This window comes from Pogoniulus pusillus, chromosome Z (genome assembly GCF_015220805.1).
Source record: "Pogoniulus pusillus isolate bPogPus1 chromosome Z, bPogPus1.pri, whole genome shotgun sequence".
Lineage (NCBI taxonomy): Eukaryota > Metazoa > Chordata > Aves > Piciformes > Lybiidae > Pogoniulus > Pogoniulus pusillus.
Window position 1 is genome coordinate 68,794,050 of NC_087309.1, and position 23,055 is coordinate 68,817,104.

General features: G+C 41.2%; 1 protein-coding gene and 1 long non-coding RNA gene across 4 annotated transcripts in view; one reads left to right on the forward strand and one right to left on the reverse strand.

The window, feature by feature from the left end:
- Positions 1–19,791: 19,791 nt before the first annotated feature.
- On the reverse strand, positions 19,792–21,311 carry LOC135192899 (uncharacterized). The gene is made up of 2 exons (XR_010309067.1): positions 20,577–21,311; positions 19,792–20,295 (listed from the first exon to the last, which is right to left on the reverse strand). It is a non-coding gene; the product is annotated as an uncharacterized LOC135192899 (long non-coding RNA).
- Positions 20,326–23,055, forward strand: part of CEMIP2 (cell migration inducing hyaluronidase 2) — a 51,317-nt gene continuing 48,587 nt past the window's right edge. The window contains exon 1 of one of the 3 annotated variants that reach the window (XM_064176281.1): positions 20,326–20,509. The gene's annotated coding sequence lies outside the window, so the exon portion shown is untranslated. Of the gene's footprint in view, positions 20,510–21,281; positions 21,434–23,055 lie in introns of those variants that run through there. The other 2 variants (XM_064176282.1, XM_064176279.1) reach the window with 2 other exon arrangements.

The following is a 23,055-nucleotide window of genomic DNA, read 5'->3' on the forward strand; positions in this document are numbered from 1 at the left end:
CCATCCTACTACACAAGGAAGGTTGAAAAGCTCAGTATATAGGCATGTGATCCTGAAAAACTGCCTCAAAGATGTTTCAAATGTCCTCCAAGGTAAGAACATTACATTCACAACCACTGTTATCACATGTGCTTGGCTGGAGACTGGAAGATTGTTGAATTAAGTTGTTTTAATAAAATTAGTTAATGAAGCCTGTTCTACTTCACTTCAATAGTGTTTGTAAAGCAAAATGAAAAGTTGTTTATATTCTAATTGGGGAAATAAAAAAAGGTCTTTTATGAGCTACTAGCTGTATATGCATCAGAGTTTTTTCCCTTCACTTAGTTTAGCTAACATGTGACTCTTTCCAATCTTTAAAAGTTGGTGAAAACTTACTGAGTTTAAGTAGCACCATATTGGAATTTCAGCATGAAATAGCCTTACTAGTCTTATGGAACTTTTTAACCAAATTAGCATTGGGAGAATATTAACTGTAGAACAGTCATAGAAAGAAACCATGCTGTGAAGAAATGTCATTGTTTGATGATAATAATTCTACACTCTACCTTCCTTTTTTTTTTTAAATTTTACAAATAAAAAAAAAATCTGGGGCAAGATCTCTTGCTTTTTCTTTCTGTAAAAGGAAGTATAATTCTAGCACATTTTTTGTAAAATATCAAGGAAAACATTTTAAGAAAGAGGAGAGCATAAAAGGAATGTTCTTTAAAACAGAAGGAACCAACCTTGAAAATGTATCTCAGCATGAACTTTTCCCTGGAGGTATTAGTAAGGTATCTCAGTCTAATAATCTATTTCAAAATAATTGGAAAGCCTCAAATGGATTGTGTTGCCTAGAAGAGGTTTTGTGGTTGGCAAATGAGGCATCATATAAATGGTTGTAATTTCAGCATTTCACTCTAACATTTTATTTGCTCACAGAAGGCAAATGGTTTTCTAACCTTCAGCAATGAAGGGAAGACACTGAAGTAGGTAGCTGTACCCGGTCTCCTAAAGCACAGGGTGTATCTGTACGAATGACTCAGGCCCTCATATTGAGACATGTTTTTTTCCAAAACAATGTTTTTCCTGAAGTTTTCTTGTGGAGTCAAGCAAATAGTGAATTTACTTATTGTTATAGAACAGAATTATACCAAATATACAAAAGAAGGCTTAACAGAAAACAGCATTTTAAGTTACTAGATCAGTAACTCAAATAGTACTTCCAAGACATAATGGCAGTGGAGTCTTTCTCAAGCATCTTAAGCATTGCAAAGGTCCTAGGTTGGGCAAATCATCTGCTTTTAAATATCATGTACTTTTAATGACCCTGTAAATGTAAAAAGGTTGTAAGCCTTCCTAAGGAGAATGTGGTCTCAAAATCAAAAAAAAAAAAAAAAAAAAAAAAAAGAAAAAAAAAGCGTTATTATGACAAATTGTAACACATTATGATTTTGTGCAGTCTTGGTTACAATAAAATTGCCAGGTCCATCTGGTAGATGCTGCTATTCAAAGCAGGAACAAAACTCTGCTGTCACTGGTTTGAAATGGTTTCCTAGGCTGCTGCTATTTTATTATGTTAATAGTGATGTTTTAATTCATTAGAAGCACATTCCTGAAAGATTTGGTTAATAAAGCCTAACTGGTGACAAGAGGCATGGTGGTTTTCAAGCTTTTCTGCTAACCAAAATGGCATGTGGTGGTGCTAAATAAGTATTTTACTTTGTTTAGTGTTTGGTCAGGTCATTATAGTCAGCTTTGCACAACTGTGTTTCATAGTAATTTTGTTAGTCTTTGATTCAAACTTTATCACTTGTTCTGAGTTGTAATTACTAATATATGGCTTTGGTGAACAACTGGATTTTAGAAATAACCAGGAATCACTAATGTGGTTAAGGTGTTTAAGCATTTGATTAATATTTGTAAGTATACATATTTCCCAGTCTCAGTGCCCTTATCTATTGTATAGTTTCACTGGAGCCAATCGTGTGGTCATTTATTTGTAGTGAATGATTTATCTGGCTGCAGTTCTTTTCTGTGCTTTGTTCATATGATTCATAGGGCTTTTTTTCTTGTTACAGAGGTCTAACTGAAGAGGCAATTTCATTATGATGATGGGAGCAAATCCACTTTGTTAGGCTTCCACGAAACACACAAGCATCTGTTTTCACATTGAGATTTCATGTTGTGGCAGCTTTCTGCACTGAGTGGACTGCACACAGAGCAACAGGATATAGATACTCAATATTTTTTTTTTATTGAAGCAGATTCATGAAATTGTTATGTGTCAATTTTTCTGCAATAACTCCGTGACATAAATGCAAGATTACTTATGCTTCTTTCGTTTAATTGTATCACACTCATACATGTGTCAGAACATGCAAGCACATTAGCAACTAATGCACTCCTTGCTGTAAATTATCTTAAGAAGTGCCTAGTGTATCAGATAAGTTGTTCATCTGTCCCAGTATTCTGTCTGCAACAATGATAGGATGCTGTTAAGAAAGAGATTGCAGACCTTGGTATTCTCTGCTGTTAGGTCTTCTTATCGTTCACTGGCATCCTAAATTAAAGAGCTAGAAATGCTGAAGAGTACATCCAAATTACGCCCTTTGATACCTGGTTTTTGTATGCAGATTTTTTTATCCCTTTTTTAAACTTAATGATACTGTTACTCCATGTCTACAAATCCTAGAATGTCATTACTCACTCTAAAATAAATATCTTCTTTTCTCTGTTTTAAACCCATTTCCTAAAAATTTCACTCTTGAATGAGTGTCCTCCCTTTCATATTTTCAAGATTTGGTGGACAGTTTTGCCATCATCTTACCCTCAGAAGACTTCATTCCTTTGTAAAGCAAATGCCTTCTCTCCTTAATCACTTTAGTTGTGCTCTGCTGCATCCCATTTGAGATGCAGTAATTGGAGTGCACAAAGAAACTGCATTATTGATAATATGTGCACATACTTGTCCTAGAAGGCTAATAGGCCTATTAGATGTCCTGGCTTGCCTCACCCTTCTGCTGATGGGAGAAGCAAGGGCAGGAGGAAAACAAAGGCTTGAGCCATTACGTCTCCTCCCAAAGTGATAAACCCACAGGTATTTAGGTACTTGTTGGTGTCTTGCCCAAATAAGGGTGAGCAAGCCCTGGTTTCATCTAATATGGTCAGTTTTGCAAAGGCCATTTTGATTGGTGAATCTCTGTGGCCAAAGGAGCCATTACACTCAGGCAAGTAATACAAATTGAGCTAAGTTGCAAGCAGTTGAGCTGCTTCTGCCTTGCTGTCTCTGGCTTATAGCTCTTGGACGTGTTCTGCTCTGCCTCATGCTTCAAACCACATTAGCCCTGATGTTTTAGGCTTGAACTACCTGGAAAATTTAGTGTCTCAAGTTTCCCAGGGGAAGGCATTTAAGTGCTTCATGACATAGTGTTGCGGAGAGGAGTTTGTCTGGGTTTTTGGGTTTTCAGGGAATTAAATGCGAGGCAAATTTTATAAAAAAGTTTAAATGATATAATATATACACTAGAAATCCCCTTCCCCAAACCTATTTACAACTATCCCACGTAAGTTCTTTATATGCGGTTTGCAAATTAAATCACAGAATGACTATGTACAAGAAATCAGGAATTTAGCAACAGTTTGTAAAAGGATTTAGGAAGAGAGTCTGTGGCGTGAAAATGCTGCTGTTAGGCTTATTGAGATAGTTCACTGGAAGCTTGAGAGATTATTCAGTCTTTAAATTAAGTTCGTCAGTTACTCACTGTCCAAATGCAGTTCAGAGAAGTTTTAGAGTATTATGGATTGAGGCGCGCTGTTTGAGCTTCCGCAGGTCCGGGCCGAGCCGGACGCTGGCTTCCGAGGCTCGTGGGGATCGGGACGTTGCCTGGAACGGTGCCGTCTTGAGCCAGCTGTAGTTTTATTGCTGCAAATGCCGAGCAAATGCTGGTCTGTGCCGATGTGTGTGTGAGCGTGTGCGAGGGTATCCGTCAGAAGGAGAGCGAGCAGAGCAGGGTAACAAGCAAAAAGGGGGTGCAAGGCAGGTAAAAGGGTGCTCAACTAAGGTAAATGCAGCATTTTTATAGTGTCCAAAAGAGGTGTTTCTTACCAGACTGATGCTAATACGAGTGTACAGTACTGATTGGTTTAAAGTTATAATCAATTCATACATTGGATAATTTTTACCAAAAACAACCTGTAGAACCACCCAGGGGTCAGCCCCCAGCAGATGTTCATCAGGTGGTCACCATGTCTGAAACTCCAAGGCCTTTATTTCAAAACAGAGCCTATATTTACATTTTTGCCCCCCCTGGGGGAGAGATCTTCCCAGAGGCTGCACAGCTGCTGGGACAGCAGCTGTTGTCATGCAGGCAGATAGAAACATTGTTTTGACTTTTTCGATGGCTGGCCTTTATGTGAGCCACAACCCTGTGTACAAATGAGGGTTTTGCAAAAGGGCAAGAGGGCTCTGCTACCCTCCATGACACATGGCAAGTACAACTGATATCGTGCTCTCTGCACTTCTGCAAACCTCCATGTCAGGAGGAGCCAGGATCATGTTAGAGATCATCTGCTTCTTTCCTAGCACCCTGGGAAGATCTAGAAGCCTTTCAACAGCTGAGCAGTTCCAACACTGCCACAAAGAAGCCAGGGACTGTATTATATTGGAGGCAAATAAAGTAAACTGAGCTAAGCTGCAAGCAATTGGGCTGCTTATGCCCTGCTGCCTCTGCCTTACAGGGCTGCATCTGCCTCTCTGATCTTGGACAGTATGTTCTGCTCTGCCTCGTACTTTGGACCAGCTTAGCCCTGAGTTTTCAGCTTGAACTACCTGGAAACTTAAGTGCCTAAAGTTTCCCAGGAGTAGGCATTTAAGGGCCTCGTGACATGGCAAGAAGTGCCACTGACAATTGTGCTTTCCATACATCTGCAAGAGATCCATGCCAAGAGGAATCATAAGCAGGTCAGAGATTGTCTGCCTCTTTCCCAGCACCCTGGGAAGATCTAGAAGCTTCTCAACAGCTGAGCAGTTCCAACACTGCCACAAAGGAGCCAGAGACTATCTTGAAATTTCTACTCAACTGCAGTGAGTAGCACAGACTTTCCCTAGGGCTCCGGGCTGCTTCTTATTTGTAAGTGGGGCAAAGCCATTCTGTGGCCAAACCTTTTCCAATTTTCCATTCTCCTAAATGAGTGAATTGCCCATAAGCATCCATGTGAAGATTTTCCTGGCTGAATTGGAACCCAAATTTAACTAATTTGTATATAGTTGTGGGCAGGGCTTTCTGGAAGTAAAATTCACTACATATTTTATAATTTTATAATTCCTGCCCCATTAATTGTTCCAGCTAAATCCATACTTTCAAATAATCTGATAAAGGGAGAGGACCCAGAGTGTACTAACAAAGAAATTAGCACTTGTTGTACATTGTTGTGATGGTTTGGGCTCTTACCCGCCCCCCCACACTTTGTATTTGCCCCAGCTAACTCAGACGGACCCTGGGAATATAGATGAAGCAATTTATTTACAGCTAGCAGAATTTACAAGCAGCTATTTACAATATATACAGTTATATACAATTATATACAGAAATATACAAAAGGATAAACAATATAAAAGCACAACTCCCCTCCCAGAAACCTGAGTCCCCAGGAGGGGCTTCCAAACCACCCCAACACCTCCCCCGGCCCTCTCAACCTTACCCCAGTTCTCAGGAAGAAGAGAGGTTATCAAGTTCTTTTACCAAAACATTCCATCTTGCTTCAAACTAGCACGATTGTGGATCAGTATACCTATAGACATGTTTTTACTGACTTTTGAGACTATTAACTTAAAAGCAAGATGATATTTATAGAATGTAGGTATTAAGGAGAAGCTGAGGGAGCTGGGATTGTTTAGCCTGGAGAAGAGGAGGCTCAGGAATGATCTCATTACTGTCTACAACTACCAGAAGGGAGGCTGTAGCCAGGTGGTAGTTGGTCTCTTCTCCCAGACAACCAGCAACAGAACAAGGGGACACAGTCTCAAGTTGTGCTGGGGGAAGTATAGACTGGATATTAGGAGGAAGTTCTTCCCAAGGAGAGTGATTTACCATTGGAATGGGCTGCTCAGGGAGGTGGTGGAATCGCCATCCCTGGAAGTGTTGAAGAAAAGCCTGGATGAGGCACTTAGTGCCACGGTCTAGTTGAATGGATAGGGCTGAGTGATATGCTGGACTGGATGATCTTGGAGGTCTCTTCCAACCTGGTTGATTCTATGTTATTGTTTCTACAGAGGAATTCTTGACAAAATGTGGTTGGAACTAAATATGTCAAAGAAAAGAAAAACTTTCTTTACAATGTTTTTTTAATGCAGTTAAAGCAGTTTGAGGACTAATTTAAATACTTACTAATATTTAACATGTTGGCAAAGTGATGTGTACTTGTCGTGGAGGGGTTTTTCTTATTCCTCCTCTGTTAGGGGGAAGTGAGAAATTAATTTGAGGCAGTATGAATTTTTTATAAAATTATTTATTAAAATTAATATTTACACATTTGTACCACCCCCAACCACTATGAAATCAGGTTCATTATGTGCAGAGTTATGAAAACAGCTTGGGATATATTTACAGGGATTGATTATTAAATGGAAATATCAAATTATCAACAACTATAGACAGAGAGAAAGATTCCCTTAGGCTTAATGCCTCTTAGCAACTATACTGTTTGCCCAGCAAGGGCTGAAACTGTGTGTGCTCTTAAGACAGAGGTAACTTATATTACAAAGGAATTAAACTTGCTTAAATGTGTTGCTCTTAAGTATTAATCATTAATCACCCTCCTGGGATTGTGTCACAGCGTGTGCCCAGTATTCGGGTCTTGGTGAAACTGGAATCTGTCCCAGCTTGCAGGGGGATATTAAGGTGTTCCCAGTCTCTGGAGTAAACAGGATTTCTCTAACCTTCTCTCCTGGTGTGAAGTGGTCTCTGCCTTGGAGCTGTTGCTTCTTCTGGATGCCGTGTGTGTCCAGGGATGATCAGCTGGCAGGATTTCCAGATGCAGGAGAAGGATTTGTCCGTGCAGCTTTTAGTTTCTGACAGTCAGTCTCACAGCTAGCAGGCTGTGTTTGTAGGTTAGCAGACAGACTGAGAGTCTGCCGGGCCTAGAATTTTCCAGGCTTACAATACAGCTGATAAGCAGTATATGCTGGGCAAGCAGGGTCTGCCGGGCTGCAGGGAGACTTGAGCTCCGTAGATAAATGCAAGATAACAAGCCAGTATGTATGGCTGCTGTAGGCTTAGGCAGGGGGCTCTCAGCTCCCCATATACATACCAAATGCAGGCGTGCATGCACTCTGCTTCTCAAAGGGTTCACAGACAGCTTAACTGCGCCTTGAGGTTAATGCTAGAGGTCTGAGCCTCATAAGTATGCAAGAGAGTAAGGCCTGATCCTGTGTCTAGGCCACGCAAGCAGGTCACGGCAGCAGGGTGCTGCTATGTGGATCAGAGAGCTGAGTCTGAACGCTCTGAATGCTCTGAACTTCTGAACAGTCTGAACATGTGGTGCTGCTATGCACCCCTCTTTATAGACTCTGAGCCGAGATTCGTGGCTCATTTGGCCATCTAAAGTGACCAATCAGGCTGGCAGTAAGCCAAACCCTACCTTAATAGGCAGTAGATGTTTGCCTGGACCCTCCCAATAGGGGATTACTTGGGCGGACCCCAGGGGTACACGGACTGGGTGTGTGTGTGTTATACAACCTGTTTACTGCCTCGTGGGTCCTGGCAGAAAAACATGTCCAGGCATGTAGAGGCATAGAGAAGCCTCAGTTTTGGGGCTGCTGCCCCTCCACCACAGTACTATAATATATCAATGGGACATTTTTGGTCAAAATTACGATATACATTCCTATAGTGACCCTTTCTTTTAATTCCAGAATTCTTTCTAGGAAAATAAAATACAAAGTGCTTTAGTATCTACATTAATATTCATGGCTTACACTTAAATGTAACTGATAATTGCTTATGCCATTATTTATGTTGAAACACGTAGGGTAATGACTTTTAGAGAATTGCTGCAGCAAGCAATCAACTAAATAAATAATTTCAGACTTCAAAGGATTTGACTGGGAAATCACATGTTGCCTGACTGCTTGTTGTAGTTATTGCTGCTGTAACAATATTTGAATTAAAGTGCTATGGCATGAACTTGCCACCTGCAAACACAGCAAGTCTTTGCTTGGGTTTTAGATGGTCTTGTTTTTTAGCAAGAGCTTTAATATGCACACCTGCCCATTTCTCACTGCAGATTCTGGGACAGTCATATATATGATCCTTCAGCCTCATCATGGTTGAATTTTCTGAGTTCTTGTCATCCTATTTTTGCCAGCTTCAAGGATGAAAATTAGATTTACAAAAACTACTCACACCTTACTGAAGGCAGTGGCCACGACTTTGGAAGTTACTAGTCCTGCTACAAACAAATTAGACTTAAAAGTCTTTGCTAAAGACATTGAGAATTTGATTCTATTTAGGAATATTCTAGATTTTTCTAAGATTCTTTCCAAAGTAGGATCAGTAAATCAAAGTGACTTGTCCCTGTTTCAGGTATAACATTTCAGGTATAACACATTTACATGTGTTGACTTTTCATACTCAAACACATATAAAGTAACACATTAATGTGACATTCAAAACTTCAGTAATAAATCATACTGGGGTTTCTTGAGTTGGATAAGCTTGCAAACACCTGCCTTAATTTTGTCATTTTCCCATGTCCTTTCCTGTGGTAATTCATATAACAAATGTTATGGGAAGGTAACAGCTGTAAGAACATAAGCATAGACTGGTCAGGCCACACCTTCAGTACTGTGTCCAGTTCTGGGCTCCTCAATTCAAGAGAGATGTTGAGGTGCTGGAACATGTCCAGAGAAGGGTGACAAAGTTGGTGAAAGGCCTGGAACACAAACCCTATGAGGAAAGGCTGAGGGAGCTGGGGTTGTTTAGCCTGGAGAAGAGGAGGCTCAGGGGTGACCTCATTGCTGTCTACAACTGCCTCAAGGGAGGTGGCTTCTTCTTCCAGGCAACCAACAATAGAACAAGGAGACACAGTCTCAAATTGTGCTGGGGGAAGTACAATCTGGGTGTTAGGAGGAAGTTCTTGACAGAGTGATTTGCCATTGGAATGGGCTGCCCAGGGAGGTGGTGGAGTCACCATCCCTGGAGGTGTTGAAGAAAAGCCTGGATGAGGCACTTAGTGCCATAGTCTAGTTGACTGGATAGGGCTGGCTAGGTTGGCCTGGATGATCTTGGAGGTCTCTTCCAAGCTGGTTGATTCTATGAAATTCTATGATACTATATTTAAAGAATACCTACTTATTTCAGTTTAACAACATTGATGTTTAACATTTATAAAATACATATTTTTATGCCTTGAAGCAACAATTTCAAGTTGTAAAAAAAGGAAAGTGTTGATTGTAAAGCAGAAGCGTGCTAGAACAGTGGACTATTTAAACACATTTTAGATTAGATTGCAACTGTAAGCTTTCTAACTTTCTTTATGCCCTCTGCTGACATATACCTGAATTACCAGACCCAAAAAAAAAAAAAAAAAAAAAAAAAAAAAAAAAAAAAAAAAAAGCTTTTCTTCAGTATACTTCCTTGTAGTGGCATAAGCCAATTCCTCTCCACTTTGTTTTTAAGTCACTTTGTAAACACAAGTCCATCTTATTTTAATCTGCTGAAGTACTAGGTGGAGTAGACTCAAAAGGGTTTGTATCCTGTTACCCTGCAAGTACTTACTGTTCGTGAGACAATACTGTCAGAATGATAAGAAGACAATACTGCATTGTGAATTAGAAATCATATTATCAAAGAGATAATAATAAAAAATCCTATTAAACTGTTTGTAGATAGTGTATCTGGAGTTTAGTTCCAGATAGAATACATTCTATAAAGTTTTATAAGAGATCTGTTTTCCTGAGGATGTTTATGAATCTTCTCAAGAAGGAAGAACTATCAAACTGAAGCCCAGCCCAATCCGGTATATTAAAAACATGTGTTGGACCACAAAAAGTGCTGTGTTTGTCCCTCTCCTTCAAGACAAACTATCCCAAGCCCAGTTCTTTTGATTGTGTTTTGAACATGCAAAGGACACACAAGTGACCTAGTTTGAGCTCTAACAGAAGTAACTCGGTTCAGTAATTTTACTTCCCAGCTAAAGCCCTTCTAAGTCACTGCACTAGCTGAAGTTCACAGCATAGTTTTGTGAACAGAATCTGCTCTAGAAGCAATATAGCTTGATGTTTCTAGCTTCTACCAGGGATTGGTATGCAGAAGGGCTCTTATTTATACATAGTCACTGCTAAGTCTTGTGTACCATACTTAGGGTGCCATAAAGCAAGAAGTCACACCTACAAAAAGGAGAAAACAGGACAGGTGACCCAGAACTGTCCAACATGGTATTTCATTCGATATATATTATGTTCAGTGCAAAGCTGAGGGATCACAAGTGCCAAGCTCTCTTTTTCAATGGGTGGTGTCTGACTTTGCCCTTTCTTCTGTCTGATCCAAATCCATGTATTCCTGAATCCAGTTCCAGAACCTAGCTCTGAGTCTAGTTCCCATCTGCAACTAAGTGCAGTCTGGGACTTCCCCAGTGCCTAAAGCATTAATGTTGAAGGTAACATAACTGCCACCAGAGTGTTTGTGCTTAATACTTGGTTTGTGTATATGTCTACTTTTTTGAGAGGGAGAGGAATGGTAAAACCAAAGTTTAAATATTTAAGACCAGGTAAAGCCATATATTTGAAAATAACAGAAGTCCCTATTGGCAAATAATCAATTAGCCTTCTGTCTAGCAACATGTTGCTGAGTGTTTGCTGTACTGGGTAGATGGATCAGGCAATATTACTTCAAATTTAATGATATTCTATGAGAAGACATCTGAAATAGCAGTATGCAAAGACACTTGTGCCTGTTACCTCATTTTAATTCATTGCTACTACACCAAATAAACACTGCATTGAAGATCACAGTATCACAGTATCACAGTATTATCAGGGTTGGAAGAGACCTCACAGATCATCAAGTCCAACCCATTACCACAGAGCTCAAGGCTAGACCATGGCACCAAGTGCCACGTCCAATCTTGCCTTGATCTTTTAAATGTGAAGGTGATTTCCGTACAGACTTTCATACAGTTTATGACTTATTGTCTCATTTCCCTGATTCTGAAAGAGCATTTTATTCTGCTGGTTAATTGTGAGAGGCAACACGAATTGTGAAGCTGACTAGAAGTAAGCTATTGCCAAAAATGCAAAATAAACAAGGGGATGCCTTTTAAAATCATTTCTACTACAATAGCATGCCACAAAGATAGATTATATAACTGTGGTATGTCAACATTGGCTGAATAGCAGGTGTCCACTCAGCCACTCTTATCCCACTTCCTTAAGAAGACAGGGGAAGTGAATGAAAGCCTCATGGGTTGACATAAGGACAGGGAGAAATCACTCACTAATTACTACCACAGCAAACAGACTCCATTTGAGGAAATTAATTAAATGTATTACCAATCAAGTCAGAACAGGATAATAAAGCCAAATCTCAAAACCACATTTCCTTCACCCCTCCCTTCTTCCCAAGCTCAACTTCACTCAACAATTTTCTCTGCCTCCTCCACTTGAGCAGCACAAAGGGACAGAATAGGAGTTTTTGTTAGTTCATCACATGTTGTCTCTGCTACTGCTTCCTACTTGCTCTCTTCTCCTGCTCCAATGTGAGTATCTTATCCACAGGAGAACATCACCCATGAACTTCCCCAGCACAAGTTCTTCCCATAGGGTATAGCTATTAATGAACTGTTCCAGAATGTGTCCTTTCCACTGGGTGCAGTCCTTGAGGAAGAGACTGTTCTAGCATGACTGACCATGGGATCACAGGTCCTGGCAGAAAATTTCCAGTGTGTTCTTTCAACAGAGTCACATCTTCCTTCAGGGCACATCAAATGGGTATCTGCTCCACCGTTAACCTCCAAGGACTGCAAGGTGACAGCCCACCTTACCACGGTTTTCACCATAGGCTGCTTTGGTGCATGTCCCCTCCTCCTTCACTGACCTTGGTGTCTTCAGATTTCTCTCTCATACTCTCACTCTTCTGGATGCTGCTCCATAGTAATTATTTTCACTTCTTAAATGCATTATCACAAAGGTGTTACTGCCATCACTGATGGGCTCATCTTTGGACATTGGTGGGTCTGTCTTGTAGCTAGCTGGCCTTGGCTCTATCAGACATGAAGAAAGCTTCTGGTGTCTTGTCACAGAAGCCACCACTGCAACCCTCCTGCTACCAATACTTAGCCGTAAAAACCCAACACAATAATTTACAGTCAGGAATTGATTTTTGTCTTTTGAAAAGTAGACATTGAAATAGTAATGTCAAAAGTGTTAGAAGTTAGACTACTGAAATTAAGTAAAATAATAATTATTCTGATAACATCTACAATGGTGTAATAATTCTTTGCTCATAGCAAGAGATTTGCCCTAAAAGCATCTGCAGCTTTGGGAAATAGCAGTATTCCTCTCTTTGCCTTTTAAGTTACCAGGACTGTGAATGTCCAATTAATCATCACTCCCAGGAGATGATACAAAATTTCTCAGTCTCAGGTAGATTCTTATTTTGACCAGTCCTACTCAAGAACACCTTCTTTTCTGACAGTCTAAGTAGCTCTCATAATACACATTTAAGTATTTGTTTAGTAAATCCATTTTTTTACTCATTTGCTCTTAATTCCTTAGTACTAGAGCATTAATCTGCTTCATGTACAGGTGGAAGCTTAGTCCAAAACCTGCATGAAGCTCATCCCTGCAGCTGAGGTGAATGAGAAGCTGCTGCATTGCTTAGACCTCACCAGGGTTTTTATCTGAATCCATGGAAAAGTATAATCGCCACTTAGTTTAGTGGAAAACATCAATTAAATGAGTATGGTAGAAAGACTGTGTGATACGTAAAGCCAGCAGAAGTTTTTTTTTAATTCAATATTTGTTCCTGTGCAGTCATAACCTCTGATTCTCTGAAGGCTTAGTTTTGTGAGGATTTTTTTTCAGACCCTCAACTCTTAGCATTTTTTTTCAGAGGGCTTGCTTGGCTTAAATTAGTTCTCAGTTATTCATCTCTGTAATGTTTGTGGTTTGTGTCATCTCATTCAAACATGAAGAAAATGGATGTGACAAATACTATGAGACATGAGACCTGTATGCTCAACTTGAAGCTTCAACTGAGAAATCATTGTCTAATCTTTGCTGAGTTTTGCACATATTGTTTACAAACATGAAGTATGTTCCCAGCTGTAGCCTTCTTCCCTTTTCCTTTTTTTTTTTTTTTTTTTTTCCTCTTCTTCCATGCAGCTTGCTCCATGGAATTTTTGGAAATAGGACTTAACTGTAAAATGTTGGTGTCAGTCCAATATGTACATCTGGCTTGCTCAGTAAATGTGCTTCTGCTGCATTACAATAGGCATTAGGGGAAGGGACTGGAACCAAAAAGCAAAGGAGAAACAATGAACAATAGGTCAGTAGCAAGAGAAACTAAGAGGTCAGCAGAAAAGAAACTTCCTGATCTAGTGGTATCTATCCTTAAGTGTATAAAGCTTGCACTAAGAATACTGTCTTGCCTTAAGCATACATACTTCATTAGGTTTTTTTTTCCTGATTTAATTCTCCTATCATTGTTTCTCTAAAATAAAGTAACTGTTTGAGTGGACAAGAAGGAAGTGATGTTCTGCTGGTGTGTTGCAAAGGTTATCATTCTTGCATTGTTCCTATTTCATAACTGATAAAACATGCAGTTATGCAGAAGTTGCTTCTTAAAAACTGACTAATCTGACCGTGGTAGTGTATGGCACTTACAAGGTGTTGGAAATCTTAAGTAAATTTTATGTACACAACTGTGAACTGTAAATAGTTAACATTCAGAAATAAGGTCTTGGCATTACAATGAATATTATTAAGTAAATCTCAGCTCAGTATTCAGTGGTGGCAAACAAAGCAAGAAGACTTTAGAGATAATTTAGAGACAGAAGAGAATTAAAAAAAACCCAAACAAACAAAAACAAAACAACAACTTTTTTTTTGTCTGGTTGGTTGGGTTTGGGTTTTTTTTTTTTTTTTAACCCAAGTTGACCATATTCTGGAGCCTACTGCAATTCTGATTCTGTCATCTTAAAAAACAAACAAACAAAACAAAACACAGCAAAGCTGGTAAAAGAATAATATGGATGGGGAGACACGAAACAGCTTTCATGTAAGGGACAAAAAACCACCTATTGTTAATATGGTTAGTTTGGAAAAGGGATGGTATGGGAGAAAGTGATGATACAGATAAGGTGAATAAAGAGTAACTGTTTCTTTCAACATAAGAACTATGGCGTATCATGAAACAAGTAAGCGGAAACCCAACGGAAAGAGGTATTTCTTCTACCCAGAAAAAAATATGTTGCAGTTTATGTTGCAGAACAACTTGCTACAGGATACCACGTATGCTAGGAACTTACGTGAGTTCAGAAAGCAACAGATTATTTTAACAGAAGCTGGTAAAAGAGTATATGAATGGTGATAGAGACCTGCAGATCACTGGAAGATGGGGAAGTAGTCCACCAAGTGCATATGTATGTTTACTTTTTTTTTTATATACACTTACAGTCTTGTTATCAACTGCTGTTAGAAACGAGATGCTTTACTAGATGAACCTGTAGTCTGGTACAGTGAGTTCTATTTTAATATTTCAATATTCCTTTTCAAAAATGGATTTAACACCTTGAAAATGAACATTATTTTAGAATCCTAAAATTGCAATTTACCTACTACATTTTTAAAGACACAAAAATATTCCTACCTGTGTTTCTTCTTGGAGGAGGTGAGTTACCGGCAAATACAGGAATCATAGAATCAAGCAGGTTGGAAGAGACCTCCAAGATCATCCAGTCCAACCTAGCACCCAGCCCTACCCAATCAACTAGACTATGGCCTCATCCAGTCTTTTCTTGAAGACTCCCAGGGACGGTGCCTCCACCACCTCCCTGGGCAGCCCATTCCAATGGCAAATCACTCTCTCTGGCAAGAACTTCCACCTAACATCCAGCCTATACTTCCGTCAGCACAACTTGAGACTGTGTCCCCTTGTTTTGTTGCTGGTTGTCTGGGAGAAGAGACCAAGCCCCACCTGGCTACAGCCTCCCTTCAGGTAGTTGTAGGCAGCAATGAGGTCACCCCTGAGCCTCCTCTTCTCCAGGCTAAACAACCCCAGCTCCCTCAGCCTCTCCTCATAGGGTTTGTGTTCCAGGCCTCTCATCAGCTTTGTCACCATTCTCTGGACATGTTCCAGTATCTCAACATCTCTCTTGAATTGAGGAGCCCAGAAAAGGACACAGTATTGAAGGTGTGGCCTGACCAGTGCTGAGTACAGGGCAAGAATAACCTCCCTTGTCCTACTGGCCACACTGTTCCTGATACAGGCCAGGATGCCATTGGCTCTCTTGGCCACCTGGGCACACTGCTGGCTCATCTTCAGCCTACTATCCACCAGTACCCCCAATTGCCTTTCTTCCTGGCTCCTCTCCAGCCACTCTGTTGCCAGCCTGTAGTGTTGCTTGGGGTTGTTGTGGCTAAAGTGCAGAACCCTGGACTTGGCCTTGTTAAATCTCATCCCATTGGCCTCTACCCACCTGTCCAGCCTCTGCAGGGCTCTCCTACCTTCCAACAGATCAACACCTGCTCCTAGCTTGGTGTCATCTACAAACTTACTGATGCTGGACTCAATGCCCTTGTCCAGGTCATCAATAAAGATGTTGAACAGGACTGGGCCCAGCACTGATCCTTGAGGCACACCACTAGTGACTGGCTGCCACCTGCATGTGGCACCATTCACCACCATTCTCTGGGCCCAGCCTTCCAGACAGTTCTTGACCCAGTTCTTGACCCCTGACCAGGCTTTCCACACTTTTCACATCTGTCTTTGGCAACCATCTGGAAGGATTATAGCTCTATTAATGCTTTTAAATTACATAGCATTCCTGTGCATTTGTACTTATGAAAGTATTTATAATATTATCTCTTCAATCAGATAAGCAATAAACAACCATAAAAGGAAAGCACATTTCTCTACAGTGGAAGTCAAACTCTTCCTTTTCCTCCAAGATTGAAACCACACAGTTTTGTCATGTATCTGGCTTATTTGTATGTATCTGCCAGCATGAGTGCAGATCAGAAATCTGTGGTTCAAGCTCTGCTTTTCTTCTTGTGAATTTTATAGACTTTTAAGTAAAATCATTCTCTCTTAATATAAAAATAAGATAAAAATAAAGGGGGAAAAATCAGGACATTAATTTATTGCACAGAAATATGAAAAGTTATTGCAGCAAGCACATGAGATGAAACACAAACGACCATAGATATTCCAAATCTCAGCTGAAGTCTGGCAAGCAATTTGTAGGAAATTACATACTTGATAATTTTTAGTATCTTCATGGATTGTAGAATGCCTCATAATCTGTTGTACATCCAAAATTTCTGACATATGGGTCAAGGTCTGTAAACTGTAGAATTTGACTTACAAGCACAGCACTTCAAACTCAACTCTCACGTGGCTGATTATTCTAACAGTGTATGTGGTTAAGTATTGTTCACATTCATTCACCAAACCAGCAAATAGGACCAACAGTCTTTGTGGCTTTGTTTCTGGCAACTGATTTAGCAATCAGTTTCCATCAATATTTTCATTAAAATGCAATTCAAATTCACCATTATCATTTGCTAGTAAAATTGGGGCATAAATGTCAACTTAATTCAGGTTAAAATAAATGTTGAAGTGACTTGGAAACTGGATACTATTCATAAGAAGCCTTCCCAAATTAAAAGTGATTAAATACAGAAGACATTCACCATCCTATGTATTTAATAACATTGAATTAAAATGTAAACACAGTAAGAAAATTTTATCTGTGTTTCCTAACACAAGTGGAGGAATTGGTTAGGTAGGGAATTATGGCTTTATTTGTATGGTAACAATGATTACTACAGTATAAATTTGTTGCATTTTGTCTTCCATCAAAATGACTCCATAAGAAGCATAAAAGGCAAGTATAAATTGAACCCTGTTGTTTATTTACTGTACTGATGCACTCTCAGTGTCTGATGGCAAAGCAGAAAATCCAAAGTCACTAAATGTTTATCAGTTTATGTTGTTAGATTTCAGCAGTTGCTTATCTTTATATAACCTCAAATCCTGAAATTCTGGTGTGTGTTTCCACTGTAAAATTTTTGGTAACAGCCAAAGTGAAGGCAGATAAGAAAAGGTAAGACTTAGGCCAAATTTGGTAACGGGTTGCTAAGGGAAACTCAGGGAAGCTAGTAAAGTCCCTGAAGGTAAGTATGGACTAATCCCAGATATCAGTCTCTTGAGTGAATGTGTTTGCCACATAACATAGTTTTTTGTTGTTTGCTTTTAATGTTATTCATTTCAAAAATAAGAAAAAGCAAATTGTTGTACATGGGGTTTTTTTTGACAAAAAGAAAGAAGCATCATCTTTCAATGAGCTAAGGCAGGACACTGAAACTGTTCTCTACTGAAATCTGGTTACAAATCACCTCTGCAGTTCCCCAGCGTACATTTGAAACTCTTGCCCTATCCTTTAAACTTCGGCTGGAGTGCCATGTCAAAGTAAGAAAAGGCTTTTAAAACCAAGAGCAAACCTCCCCTCAGCCTCAGTCAGGAATTTACTTTTTTCTCCCTCCTCCCCCCACCTGCCGATGCGTTAGACTGCCAGAAATGTAACTGCAGATGCATTTTAGTATGATAATGTAAAACACAGCTACTATACAGGAAAAAAAATATTATCACAGAGTAGCTGGGATATTTGGCAAAAATGCTTAAGTAGGGGAAGTAATACGTATGTTTGCTCTCCTTTCTCAATAGACCAACACTAAAATTTTCTAAATCTCAAGGATTTGGATGGAAATTCAGAGAATAGGACATAAATTTAAATAGTAACTGTATATGCTTACCACTGGCCTTTTCATGTTTTGGTAACTCTTTTTGTTCAGGATAAAAGTTAGGTTTCTTCTCACTTATTTTGAAGTCACCACATCACAGTGACTGCATCAATGAGCTCTCTGAAATCTTTCAGCCTTTGGGTTACATACTTGGCCAAGATTTTGCCTGCCTAAATCCAAAGCAGTATAGTGAAAAAGATAAAATGCTGTAGTGTGCCACCTGGGTTTGACACAGACATTTCAAATACTCAGGTAGTCTTCAAAATGCAGTCTTTCAGGTTTAGGGATTATTTTATTCAAACATATCCATCACTTAAAAATTATAGCTGTTAGGTGATAATTCCATTCTGTAAGGGATTGATTGTTATTACCACTAACAGGTTTTTGTGATTCACCTAAACCTGACAAGTATGCATTGTGTGTGTTGTCTAAAATAAATACATAATGCAACGTATTTAACTTCACACTGTTTAAAGTATGTAGAAGTATCTCTACTTTATGTCTCCATGTAGTAGTACTAGCAAACATCTACACAGGTATCACTGAAATGAGCTCTTTTAAGGCTTACAGCCAGGAATGTTGATCATCGACTCGTTTTCCTATTCTGTATACAAGTGTATAGAGTAAATACCTTCTGTTCCTGTTCTCCTGTCTTACTTGTGGTTAAACACTGCTTTGTGTTAATGAAAAACAAAATCACTGAAAGAATGACACAACTGAAAAATGAAGTTCTATTATTTAATGAGAACAGAATATACACATCCACCTGGCAAAATCACCTTTACAGGCTTTTTTTTTTTTTTTTTTTTTTGTGGAAGTACTACATTAAGTGAAAATCATTTCTCAAAGGAGAAGAAAGGCTTAACCCAAAATAAATTATGGAATATAAGGGTTTGCACAAATTAAATTGCCTGGATGTTTTGTTCTAACTGGCATTCCTGAGGAGTAAGTCAGCATTATTTTCATACAGGACTATATGATTAAGTATAACTGAAAAAGCACTTTGATACTAAAAAAATCAACTTCTAGAAGGTCAGATATACTAAAAATAGTGCATGTACTAAAACTCATACATGTACCATTTGTTTCCTATAGTTTCACTGTATATGAACACAATTTGCTCTTCTGAATAGAAAACTGAATAAATAATTAGACATGTGCATTTCATGGATGAACACAGTATTACATGTGTAAGATAGATGTCTAGTGCCATGGTGATTTTTCTTTTTTAACTGGGATTTTTTTTTTCTGGCTGAAATGCCTGAATTTCACATTAACAAAGATAAATTACATTCAATTTGCTGAACTTGTGGGCAAATGCAAATATTCATTGTGCATGTTCATGTTTTAAAATCAAGCAAAGATTTGTAAGCATGAGTGTTACAATGATTGTGCTCCTGGCCACTTCAAACCAACAGACAAAACCTCCAAACAACAAACAAAAAAAACCCCACCCAACCACTACCAACAAAAAAAACAAAACAACAACAAAAAAAAAAAACCAAACCAAAAAAAACCCACTGTCTCAAACCCTTTTCTTTCTGTAGAGACATATCTCTGTCTTGAGTCATGTAAAATAAATATCAGACTTGAAAACCATGGCCTGAAGCTCAGGCAGTATATCAAAACCGCAGCCGCAGACACCACGTCCTGAATACAGCTTTCTTCTGCCACAGACCCTGCATGCGACCACCGCTGCTCTGTAGTGTGGCAGGTTGCTGCAGGGCTGCAGCCATAGTGAAATATGGCAGTCGAAGGTTCCTATTAGCGTCTCTGAGATTTCAGATTAATTGAAAGTTATTTGCAGTTCATTATGTCGTCACTAGATGTCTCCTTATGCTGCAGGGAAACAGACGCTACGCTTACCGGGAAACAAAGACGAAATCCCTCGAACTAAAGTGACTTGGGATAAACGTTTGTGGAGAATAAATGAGTTATCACTTCATTTCCAGCTGTCTGGAATTTTCCCAAGGAAATCATTATTTTGAGAAATGTTAACTCTATTTCCCAAATAATTTGATTAAAAGCATTTTGAATCTGATCAGGGTGCCTTTTGTATGTGTGGTTTTGGTTTTTTCATTTGTCATGGGTTTTGCCCAACCTCGACACACTGGAAACGGTGGGAGGTCCCAAACTTAAGAGAAGCCCGTTGTCAGATCTACATCAAAGCTGACAGTCTGGTAGGCTGAGCTCTGGATCGGCAACAAAGGTATGTCCTGGCACTTCAGAGTCCCTTTGAGTTTCTAAACCAGATTGATGTTCTTTGCTGTGGAACAGCTGCAGTCAATCGTTCTCTGAAATTAAAAAAAAAAAAAAAAGTTTATCTTGATTTTATTGCCAGCCAGACTTAAAAAACAAAACAAAACAAAACAACAACCAACAAAGAAAAAAAAAAAACACTCACAAAACGACAAAATAAACTCAATCCAACCCAAAACCCAGAAAGTGGAATCAGATTCTCCAGCCAGCGCTTTTCCTAGGTCAGAGGCTGCTCGAGCTACGACTACTGTAAGTAATTTTTTATTCTTCATTTCCTTTCAAACCAGCAAGCCTAGCACCGGTAACCACTGGGTACCTTTCTGCTTCTCGCTAGCGTTGCGTTTCATTTAGTGCGCGCGTCCCCGTCCCTGCTGTCGCTACGGGGAGTGCATGTTGTTCCGCTTGCTGCTTCCCTGCCCCTTTACCTCCTCTCACTCGTACAACGCGGACCTTTAATACCTTCCGTGGCAGCACCTGTGCGCTCATACCAAGGGTATTTGGTTTTATCAGGCATGGTATTACAACGCTGTGTCAGGCATTTCGGCTGCAATTTAGTTTCTTTTCCACGGCGTCCGGAGGATAGCTCTGGGTCAGGGCAGGGCTGCAAAGTGCTCCCGTGGCTGATCCCGCCCCGCCAAACCCGAGCCCTGGAGGAGGCGGCACAACAGCCACTTGGCAGGAGCTGAGAGGCCCGGGGCTGCTCCACTACTGCCGGATCCAGGGTTGTCGGGCACCTCTACGTCCGAGCTGGACCGACGCAGCCTGAGAACACCGCCCCACTTCTGCGGGCTAAGAAGGGTAAAGCAGAGCAGGCAAGAGCAGGGCCGGCACAGAGCGGGTAGCACAGCGCCAGGCGGGGCCGGGGAGGAGGTCCCGACGCGGTGAGAGGGGCAGGCGGCACAACTCGGGGCGGTGCCGCTCCTCCCCCGACAGGGGGCGGCAGGAGGCGGGGCCGCGGCGGCGAAGCGCAGCCGCCTCCTTTCGAGGCCGGGATCGTCGGCCCGGGGGGGGGGGGGGGGAGGCTGGGGCCGCTGCGGCCGCTGCCAATTGCGTAAGGGCGGCAGCCGGGGCGGGGAGCGGCGGGAGGTGGTGAGTAGCCGGACGGCCTCCCGCCGTGTCCCGGGCGGGGAGGGCCATGCCGCCACCCTGAACGCGCGGCTGCGCCGGGCCCAGGTGAGTTGCACGCTTAGCCGGGGCGGAGGCCGAGGCTGGGGCCGGATCTAGGTCTGGGGACGAGTTTAGGTAGCGGCGGGAGGTAGGTGCTTGCGCGGGCGAGCTGTCGGGGCGCGGGCCGGCCTGCCCTGACGGTCGCTGCGGCACCGGCCTCTTTTGTTCCTGGGGCCGGCGGGAGGGGAAGGAGGGGAGAGAAGAGAGGAGGGAACGGGAGCGGCCGGCCGGCGTCTAGCGCAGCCGCGGCTGTCGGAAGCAACCTTATGTACCACCCGGAGCCGTGCGAGCGCGTCCGGAGCGTGGGGCGCGAAGGCGGCTTGTACCCCTGTCGTCGGCCGCCTCCCGGCAGGTGTGGACTCTCTTCCTGTCCGCGGGTCTCACGGCAGGTGCCGCGGCGGGGGCTGCGTGCGAGGTTTCATGGCTGTAGCCAGCGCTCCTGATCGGATGCTCCTGGAACCTCGCTGGAAAACAAGGGTGGGCTCAAACCATTCCCACGGCTGTGGCTCGGCTAGGGCTGGTCCTGATGGGTATTCCCCATACTATGGGTTGCTTTTGGTGGGCCCGGTAACTCTCAGCCTGTATCATTTAGCCGGAGGCACTGAAAAAGCACAGCGGGCGAAAAACGCATTTGTGCTGCGTCTCGTCTTCAATGAGGCACGAGTTCTGAGGATACGAACCTTGTTTGTGTTTTAAACGTGAACTAGAGGTGCGGATTCTTTAAAAGGAAGGAGATTCTACGTTCCCGAATGGTTGTAAAAGAAGAAGTCTCTGAGGCCTGACAAATACAATGCAATAAAGTAGATAAAGCAGTACTTCAGATTTTAGCATGGCATCAATCACATTTTGATGAATCGCAGAAAAATATTTATAACAGCTAGTCTGCGTTACTTATGTGAAATGGCCCATGGGTAGCAGCAGAGAGGAGGGTTCAGCTTTGTTCTTCGGAGTCTATGGAGGTGCTTTGTCTGCATGAACCCAGTGCACTGCCTGTATGAATGAGAAATCTGCCAGCTAGTGTTTGTTGGGCCTGCTCCTCTTGCTCCCTTCCTACTGATAGAGCATCCAGCAGAGCATATGCTGGGTACTCAAGCTAGGCAAAGTGTTCAGGACACTTTCTGTAATAAATCACAAGTAATGTTTCTAGCTACAAAGAGATTCAAGAATAAAAAAAGTGAAGGAGGGGGAATGAGGTACTGCAAGAAGACTGCTCTAAAATCTCTGCTAAAGTGACATTGCAGAAGTGTCTTCTGAAATTCAGGGTCTGATCTGAATCGTAACTGGCATGTGTAGTTTTGAGGTGTGGATTGATTTTTTATTTTTTTTTAGTGGTGTTTGCTTAATTATGAACACTGACACTTTAGCCCCATAGTATTTTGTGGCGAAAGTGTTGGTGAGGATTGGCTGTAAACTCTTACTCTGTTCATCAGGTTTGTTGCTAATTGGTGGAGACACTAAGCCTAAGAGGCTTGTGACCCTTGTGTGGAAAGAAATTGTTTCCAGCAAGCCCTGTGTGAAAACCACAGAAGGTTTCCCAGCTGTAACTGGTCCCATGACTGGAAGAGTTATCATTTGATGGCACAGTTCACATCTCTTCCACATCAATAAACCAGAACTGGGGAAGAAGA